This window comes from Cavia porcellus, unplaced genomic scaffold (assembly GCF_034190915.1).
Source record: "Cavia porcellus strain 051 isolate PalLab524CR breed Dunkin Hartley unplaced genomic scaffold, mCavPor4.1 scaffold_6, whole genome shotgun sequence".
Lineage (NCBI taxonomy): Eukaryota > Metazoa > Chordata > Mammalia > Rodentia > Caviidae > Cavia > Cavia porcellus.
The window spans coordinates 43,316,800-43,327,486 of record NW_026947489.1 but is presented as its reverse complement, the minus strand read 5'-3'; positions in this window follow the sequence as shown (position 1 = coordinate 43,327,486).

Below are 10,687 nucleotides of genomic sequence, written 5' to 3'. Positions count from 1 at the left end.
TCAGTTGAAAATATCAAAACATAAGGAAATAACATCTCAACAGCTACAAGATATTGAAAAGAAAAATAATATATGAATAATTGATGTCAATGAAAAAAGGAGTCAACACTAATGGCATTTAAAAACTATCTTCAGAAATAATGACAGAAAATGTTCCAAAAATGGAGAAATACTCTGACACATAGATAAGTGAGAAATATAGAAATCCAAACAGCCATAACTAAAATGAATCTACACTCAGACATATAATAATCAAGATCTCAGAAATGCAGCACAAAAATGAAATATTAAAAGCTGTTAGAGAAAAGAAATAGGTCACCTATAAAGGAATGTCCATCAGAATCACACCACATTTCTCAACACAAACCCTCCAATTAAGAAAAGCTTGGAGCGACATATTTTAAGCCCTAAAAGAAAACAGAAACCCAGACTGATGCACCTCAAAAATCTATCTTTCAAAATTAGTGGAGAAATAAGATACTTCTAAAACAAAGAACAATAGAAGAAACTTACTACAAATAAATCAACAGTACAAAAGTAGAAAGATATTCTAGACAGACAAAAATGATAATAGTTCCAAGTACAACAACAGAAAGAAACCAAACAAGATAAGTAATTAAACACAGGGGAAACTGGGGAACCAACAGAAGGAAAATAATGTGACAAAGACAAGACAATACATTACATTATAACCATTAATGTGAATGTCCTCAATTCGCCAATCAAAAGAAACAGACTGGCAGAATGAATCAAAAAATAATATTCAACAATATGCTGTATACAGAACATATATTTAACTCAAAAAGGAATTCATGGACTAAAAGTCAAAGGACCAAAAACAATACTCCATGCAACAAGAATCCAGAAAAAAACAGTGTAATTATTCAGTTTACCAACATAATCAAAAGAGATAAAGAAGGTCACTACGAACTTCTTAGAAGAAAACTTCAAGAGGAAAAGATAACAGTCATAAATATATATGCACCAAATATAGGAGCACTCAGCTATAGAAAACAAATATTAATACAAATGAAAAATCAAATAAGCAGTGACACAATAATAATAAGGGACTTTATTACACAGTTGTCACATAGAGATAGATCAATTAGACAAACAAAATCAGCAAAGAAATAACAGAACTGAACCAAACCAAGCACCAATAAACTTAGTAGACATTTACAGAGTATTCCACCCAACGTCAGAATACACATTCTTCTCAGCTGCTCATGAGATAGTCTCTAAAATACACATATACTAGCCCATGAAACAGGCTTAATTAAATGCAAAGGAACTGAAAGTATCCTATGCATATTATCTGACCATGGTTCAATAACATTGGAAATTAATGACAAAAGAAACGCAAAAACTCCATAAACACAAGGAAATTAAATACACTCCTGAACAACCAATGGGTCACAGATGAAATTAAAGAACAAATTAGAAAATATATACAAACAAATGAAAATGCAGATACAACCTACAGGAACCTGTGAGATGTGATGAAAGCAGTCCTAAAGGAAATTTATATCAGTAAATTCTCACATCAGGAAAACACAATGAGCACAAATAGACAACCTAATGCTGCACTTCAAGCTTCTACAAAAACAACAGCAGGTCACACCTAAAGTCCATAAAAGAGAGAAAATTATAAAAATCAGAGCAGAAATTAACACAATTGAGATTAAGAAAACAACACAAAGAATTAATGAATCAAAGAGTTGGTTCTTTGAAAGAATAAGATTGATCAAACCTTAGCCAACCTTATCAAAAAAATAAAGAAAAATTTAAATTCATGCAACTTATTTCATATAGAGGGTAAAGTCACTACCGAAGCTGTAGAAGATCATTGATATCTACTTTGAAAATCTTTACTTCCATAAGATGGAAAACACAGAAGAAATGGACGGATTCCTGGAAATGTATGAATTACCAAAGCTGAATCAAGACACTATAAAACTGCTAAATAACTCAATATCAGTTAATGAAATTGAAAATGTAATAAAAAACTTAAGAATGAAGAAAATCCTAGGTCCTGATGGATCCACTGCTGAATTCTATTAAAAATTTTTGGAGAAGATTTAACATCAATACTCCTCAAACTCTTTCATGAAATTGAAAGGGAAGGAATTGTCCCTAGCTCATTCTTGGATATCAAAACCAAGGAAGATCCAACCAAAAAAGAGAACTATAAGTCAATCTCCTTATCAAGCATAGGTGCAAAAATCCTCAAAAAAAAATACTAGCATCACAATGCAGGAAGTCATCAAGAAGATTATACACCATGACCAAATGGAATTCATCCCAGGGATGCAGGGATAGTTCAATATACATGCAAATCAATAAACATAATACACCATATCAACAGAGCCAAAGATAAAAATCACATAGTCATTTCAATTGATGCAGTAAAAGAATTTGACAAAATCTAACACCCATTCATGATAAAAAAAAAACCCTACTGAAAATTGGAAGAGATGGCCTTTACCTCAATCTGATAAAAGCCATCCATGAAACACCAACAGCTATCATCATACTAAATGGACAAAAACTGAATGCTTTTACTCTAAAATCACGAACAAGACAAAGATGTATACTATCACTTCTCCTATTCAGTATAACTCTAGAAACATTAGCCAGAGCAATTAGACAAAAAGAGAAATAAAAAGAATAAAGATAGGAAAGGAAGAAGTTAAATTATCATTATTCACAGATGACGTGATACTCTACATAGAGGCCCCAAAAACTCTACCAAAAGATTTCAAGACTTAATAACCAAATTCAGTAACATGGATAAAACTTCAACACTAAAAATTCAATAGCATTCCTATACATAAACAAAAACCTCTCTGAGAGAGAGAATAGGGGAACCACATCCTTCACAACAGCATACTAAAAATGAAATACTTAGTAATCAATTTAACAAAGGAAATAAAAAAACTACGTATTGAAAATTACAACACTCTGAAAAAATATCTCAGAGAGGATATCAGAAAATGGAAAGATATACCTTGCTCATGGATAGGAGAACAAACATTGTGAAAATGGCCATACTCCCAAAACTGTTATACAAATGTAGTGCAATCTCAGACAAAAAAAAAACCATCATCATACCTAACGGATCTATACAAAATACTATTAAATTTCATCTGGAACTTGAAGAGACCTAGAATAGCAAAGCCAATCTTGACCAGCAATGTCAAGGCAGGAGGTATCATAATCTCAGCTTTGAAATTACACTACAAATCTACTGTGATAATATCAGCATAGTACTGGCAAAAAAAAAAAAAAAACCTGAGAATCAGTGGAACAGATTAGAAGATACAGATACATTTAACAAACACACCCAGCCACCTTATCTTCAACAAAGGAGCCAAGTATGTTTAGTGGAAGAAAGACAGTCTGTTTAATAAGTGGTGCTGGACAAACTGGTTTTCCACATGCCAAAGACTAAAACTAGACCCATGTTTTATCAGTATGCATTGAACTAAAATCAAAATGCATCAAAGATCTAAATATTAAAACAGAAACACTAAATCTGCTGGAAGACAAGGGTAGGTAGAAATCTTGAAGACAGGATTAGGCAGAGTTTGTGAACAAAAATCAAACTGCACCAGTTATATTTCAAAGAATCAACAACTGGGACCTTATCTTTTTAAAAACTTTTTGCACATCAAACAAAGTCACCAACAGAGTGAAAAGAAAACCCAGAGAGTGGGAAAAAATTTTAGCCAATTGTCCCTCAGAAAAAGGATTTCTATTCAGAACATATAAAAAAATTTTTAAAAAACAGCTCCCCAAATTCAAAGACCCAATTCAAAAACAGGCATCTGAGATGAATACACAGTTCTCAGATGAAGACATACAATTGGCAAATAAATACATGAAAAAATGTTCAACACCATTGTTCATTCATGAAATGTAAATTACAACACTGAGATTCCATGTCAACCTAGAAAAAATGGCTATCATCAAGAAATCAACCAATAATAAATGCTGGATGCACTGTGGGCAAACAGGAACCCTTTTCCACTGGTATTGGGAGTACAGACCTGTATAACCACTGCACAAATCAGTGTAGAGATTCCTCGTAAAAGCAGGATTATAGGTCCCATTCGACCCATGTATTCTTTTCTGGGTGTTTTCCCAGAAGAATTCAAATATGTGGACCCATGTTTATAGCAACACAATTTGTAATAACTAAATCTTGGAAATAACCCAAATGCCTTTCAACCAAGGAAAAGATAAAGTTGTGTTTTTATACAATAAGTACTAAATAACTACAAAGGATACACTCAAGGATTTTATAGGTAAATGGATGCAATTAAAGACCATATTCATAAGTGAAATAACTATAACTCATATGTATAAACGTTGTATTGTCTCCCAAGTGTAAAAAATGAAAGAGCAAATAAAATATAAAATCTATAGTAGATATGGTATCTATGTTTCCTAGTAAACCATCTATCAGTTTTATGGAACATGCCCCACCCTGAGAGCCCCCAAGAACCTTGTGTGAGCTGGTGGGAAGCAGAACTGTGTCCCTGCTCTCAACTGGGGATGGAGCCTCAAGATAAGAGGCTATGACTTTTCAGGGCATAAAGAACCTGGGTTTGGCCCTGCATTGAGACCTTTGTTCCTATTAACTATCTTACTAACTGGACTTCGAAACCCCTTAGCTTCCCACAACTACATTGAAGTTAAGCACTTACGCCAAAACATTAGATATTACCTCAAATTATGTTATACAGACTACTTTTTTGCATATCCTTCTCTCCGCATATTGCACAGATAATTTCAGGCCACCTACCTAGCCCAGCCTAACACACACTCCCAGCCACTCTCCCAGTCACTTATCCCTGAGCCACCACCCCTTCATGAATTAATAAAACTTGGGTTTGGCCTTGAGTTCAAGCCTTTGTTACAATTAATCATCTTACTAACTGGACTTAGAAAACCCCTTGGCGTCCCACAACTACAAATGTGCCTTAGTTTCTTTATTCTCAGCATGAATTGTACTGAAAGTGATAGATTGGAATTAATTTATCATCAGAATTCCAATAACTTTTCCATGGTATTACAAATATAAGCTTTCCAGACCACATCAAGGTCTGGAAGGGTTTTCAATACAATTTCTGCTCCTTATCTCTGCACTGATCTTCCTGCAGGAGATGAAGTGACTTTCTCTTTCACATTGAAGTCTCAGGTCAAATATTCCCACTTGGTTAGGCATTCTTTATCTGCCCTAAATATCTAACATTGTCTCCTACCAATAACTCATTATGACTATCCGTCTCTCTTTAGTTACTCTCTTTAGCACATAACACTGATACTAACTGCATTATCTCAGGAATTTTCTTATTAGTCATCTCCCTAGTGCAAGACCTCCAAGACAAGATCCTATCACTTCCTTCTCCATTCCTAATCCAATGCTATGCACTGAATAAACCTTTATCTAATTAATTATTTGCTGAAAATGCACATCATCTTGACTATGTAACTAAGACTATGCCTGTCTCACTACTCTTTCTTTTCCCTCCACCTTTATAAATTTTTACTGTAATGATTTAAAGCTCCTTCAGTTGAGTTGTACATAGATATTCCTCTCTCTATATATATATATATATCTAAATTAAAATGGGATTGTAGAAAAATAGGAAATTTAGGAAAGTGTAGGAACAAAGGCAGGAAATCAACTGCAATCCCACAATTCAAAGAACACCATTATTAATATTTGACTCCTTCTAGTGTTTTTCTAAAAATATATGTGTCTATAAGACACTTACAGAATCATTTTTATGTGTTTTTCCTCTCTCAGATCAAAAGTACATGCCATTGCTTATCAGATCTCCTAAACAGTGTTACTGCTTACCTATGGGGAACAAGTGAGATATTGCAAAGGGGAGATCAGGGTTTTGAGAAAGTGTATTTCCAGTGTTTCTCTACATAAATGATGTTTTCTTAGAATTTTAAAAACAAGCATACATTAACATATAAATTTTGTAGAATAGAAATAAAAGAGCACAGTCTGAGTTACAATAGTCATAGTCATTCTTGTGATATTCCTGTGGTTTGAAGCTTCCACACTATCTTTTGTTTTCAGGTGTCATCTTGCCCCACCACCATGTGAAGTAAGATGATCATCTATTCAGGAATGAATCTTGGTTGATTAAGGTTGATTTAGTAATTTAAAATTTTAAATTAGAATTTAAAAATTCACCCATTCAATAATTCAAGAAATATTTATTAAGCAACTGTTGTGTGCCAGGTGTGATGGTAAATATATAGCATATCACTAATAGAAAGATGGACAAAATTCTTGTTCTCATTAAAATTATGCATCTCTCCAGACTTCATATTTTGAAACCCTCAGCCTCATATTTTGAAACCTCAGTGATGGTATTTGAAGATAGAACCCTTGAGAAGAAATTAGATGAGGAGGGTGGAGCCCTCATGACAGAATAGTGTCCTTGCAACCAGAGTCACAAGAAATCTAGCTCCTTACTCCCTTCTCCTCTGTTTCTGCCTTCTCCCCTCTATTTTCTCCAAAATATCACCCTTTCCCCTCCTCTCTTCTCATTTTCTTTCTCTCTACCACCTGAAAAAACTGAGGAACTCAGGAAGTGGCCCCTCACCAGAACCCAACCATCCTGATCTCAAAATTCCCAGCCTGCAGAACTAAAAGAAATGTTTGCTGTTTAAGCCACCCAACCTGTTTTGTTGGTATAAATACTTCAGAGTCTCTTCAATGAAAGAAGTAACATAAATAATACAGCCATATTATTCAGAATAGGTTGTTATTTCACCATAACACATAATCTCCCAAAATTTTAGAGGTGCTAAACAAAAAAAAGTTTTTCATTGATTCTGCAGGTAGTGAGGGAATCATAGTTACCTTAGAACCCAGGCTGATGGTTGCCACTCTGTTGGTAAAAGTTCTCCGAAGACATCCAGTATTGTGCATCAAATGTTTGAATGTTTTTGTGCACAGCTACACGTCCCCACCTAAATAACTAGGAACTGGAAAGTCTCCCTGAAAAAGAACGTATGTCCAAACAACACTAATGACTACTATAATCTGCCTTTTGCATCCATAAATAATGGATTTATCTTCTTCCCACAGGCAAACCATACATATAATGTCTTTCAGGAAAATAACCCAAAAAAGCTTTGTAATCCTAGACCAAACTCAAAGTTCAGGATCCCATAACAGTTAGTCACAAATATGCCTTCTCTTGATGTTACAAACTAAACAAATAAAAGATCCCTTCCTCATACCTAATGTATAATGGGAGAATAAGAAATAATAACCACCATAACCACTCCCATTCAAAAAGGGGAAGAATGAGCAGAAACAGTAATCACTAGTCTGTAGCAATTCTGGAATCCTGCTCAGGCAGGCACTGCATGGGCCTCCCCACTAGGGGAGATGACATTCTCCATTAAATCCCCATTCAGACCTACAGTGTCCTCATACTCCTGTGCACTGTTTTTCCTGTCTCTGGTGCATTGCTTTCTGTGGTCCCTTGATGCACCTTTTGGAAATGCTTTTCTTTCCAATGAACCCACTTGTCCTTACTTGAAGGATCACTAAAGAACAAGGTCTCCTTGGATTTAAGCAGCAGCTTTCTCAGGCTACTTCCTACACATGTGAGACTGAGCCTCAGGATCATTTCAAAACTCTTTACAGTTTTCTAACAATGTGACTGAGAACTATTTTGTCGTCATTCTCAATAATTGAGTTAGCTTCCTTACATCTGACTCGTTAGCTCTTTTTGCCATAAACTTAGCCACTGTACTTTCTCAACCAAAACTCTCTGATTTCTTTTTGACAGATGCCTTAAAACTATCAGGCCTTTTCATGGGAAGACCAGTACTATTTTTTCCCAACTGAAAATTTCATTGAATACTACTTTAGGATTTAATTCTTGCCACAAGTCTGAATTCTAATCAGACTTCTAATCTGTGTTGCTCAATACTCTTTATTGATGATTGAAGATGAGAATCATTTGCACATTCCAGTAGTACATGTCTAAATTTCTGAACTGCCCATAATTACTTTCATTCCTAATTGTAAGCTTGCAATTATTTCCTGATCTAATCTTCCCTATGCTTTTTTTTGTAATTAATAGTTACCAACACATGATCATCATTTTCAGCCTCTTCCACTATAACTATGAGTTTATGGACAACATTATCTGCTTCCCAGGCTTCACACACCATCATGAGAGTTTTGCCAAATATTTCTTATCTATAAACAGAAATCCTTATCCTTCTCCTACCATTTATGTGGAGATACAGTTTCTCCTACCTTTTCCTTTGTTGAGTACTACTTAGCTCTTCAGCCAATACAATTTATTTATAATTTTTGCTCTAGTAACATTCCCATCCAGACAATAATTTCTGTGTTAGCCAAGACTCTCTCAGAAATAAACACCAAAATCACCATGGCACAAAACAGTAATTCTCATTCACACTACACATCTGCTATGCCTTGTGTGTAAAGGTACTCTGAAAGATGACTCGTGCAGTCATGGGTCTTTTTCAAAGGTAGCTGGATCTAGAGTATGTGATGCTGGGATTGATTCATGATGCAATGCTAGGACAAAGAGCATCAGGATTAAAGATGTGACTGATACCCTGGATAAGGTATAAAGGGGCAGAAAGAGCTGTGGTCACCCCTTATTGCTTTACTCCCTTCAGCCCACAAGGAACTGTTTCTCCTCTGCAATGCCACCCTGCTCTGGATTCAGCCAATTATGGAGTGAAACCTCTACAAACCGTGAGCTAAATAAACCTTTCCTCCTTTAACTTTGAGTGTCAGGTATTTTGTCTCAGCAATGAGACCATATCTATCTTAGGATGGTGAGAAACTGCTCATTGTCCTCATCTAGACTGATTTTGGAGTCACAATCTTCAATGTTTCTGGTTGCTGGAGTTCTGAAGGGTCTTGCCTTGGTAAGCCTAGAAGTGACTCACATTACTTCAGCTCCTATCTAAGAAGCCAAAATTAGTTACATAATGTTAATCAATGATAAGGAAGCCAGGAAGAGCAGTTCTTGTGTCCAGAATGGCAGATGAAAAGTTTGTCGACTATCATGAATACCTACCAAAATAGATAAATAAAAATATTTGTGTTAAATGCTGTCAAGGAAAAACAATTGGGCCACGTGGTAGAACTGAGGGACCTATTTGAAATGAGTTGTCTTGGAGACCTCTCTGAAGAGGAAAGAGTAACACTTAGATCTAAAAGTTTGGAAGAAGTAGGCAACATTTAAAAGAGCATTCTAGATAGGATACAGTTGCTAGGATGGAATGCAAGACATACAGGAACTGAAGAAGCACAGAGGGTGGGAGAAATTGCCATGAGACAGAAACAACCTTTAGGGTCTGGTCACAGAGGGTCTCAAAGGCTGCGATAAATACACAGGATTGTATCCCAGATATAACAGGAAATCACAGTAGGGAATGTTTCTCATATAAAGAAGGGTAACTCTATGCTGTAGTCAGGGTTTGCAAGGAGCACAAGGCAATACAAAACACATAATTTATAGTATTATTCATAATGTTCACCCAAGGGGTCAAATATAAAGGAAATCTGTCCACACACTGAACACCTAGAGAATTAGATCATGGGCCTGGATCCCCTGTAAGTATCCTGCATGAGTTTAGCTGGGCCAGAGCCCATGACAATACCTCCCAGGAGTTCAGTTGGAGGCCTAGAGCCCATGACAATGACTCATGCAAGACAGTTTCACAGATCCATGCTGGGCAGGCCCAACGTCAGCAGTGGAAGCTAGAAAGTCTGTGCCAGTGACATGAAGGATCTGTGCCAGCAGGCCGAGGGTTCTGCACTGGAGCCAGGAAGCAACGCTCAAAGGAAGAACCAGAGTTTCACCAAAATTTACCACAGCCATCCTCAGAGTCAATGAGGTCCCAAGTTCCTTTGAGAATGAGAACAGCCAAGTTCATATCAGGAAGCCAGTGTGACAAGCTTCTCCAGGAGATAGAGCAGCACACCACCTCCCCCTCCAAAGCCAAGAAGCAGTGCTCAAGACAAGAGCCAGAACTCCTCCAAAGTGAACCACAGCCATTCTCAGCCAAAACAAGGTCTCAAATTCCTCTGATGCTGAGAACAGCCAAGTTCATATTGGGAAAGAAGCTCAACAAGGCTTCTCCAGGAGAACCCACAGCAACAGGAGAATCAACAGCACCAAACAATATCACTCTCTTCTGCTCCACTTCCCATTTTGATCTTGGCAACAGTCTTTGTGTGGGCCATCCACACACAGCACCACACTGATTCAGTTCAGCTGGTATTGCAAGTTGACCACCAGTTGTCAATCCACCATGCTGCATGTGAGGAATTACATAGAAAGGGATAAAAGCAGAAATGAGGAAACTAGTGTGGAGTCTATAGTCTTAGCAAATGAGATAGCAGTGGCTAGAGGAGAGGTGGGAGTGATGTAAAGAAGTGGCCTAATTTAATATATATATTTCAAAGCACTTACAGTTTGAATAGGAGAAAAGCTGAGAATTGCAGGAGTTAAGACTCATGTTTCTGGTTTAGGCTACTCTGTGATGCCATTTACAGAAATGGGGAAGGACAAGGAATCAACTAGGTTTGGAATCCATAGAAAACTAAGATGTGTTCCATTTACACATCTTAAATTCAAGACATTCAACTAGG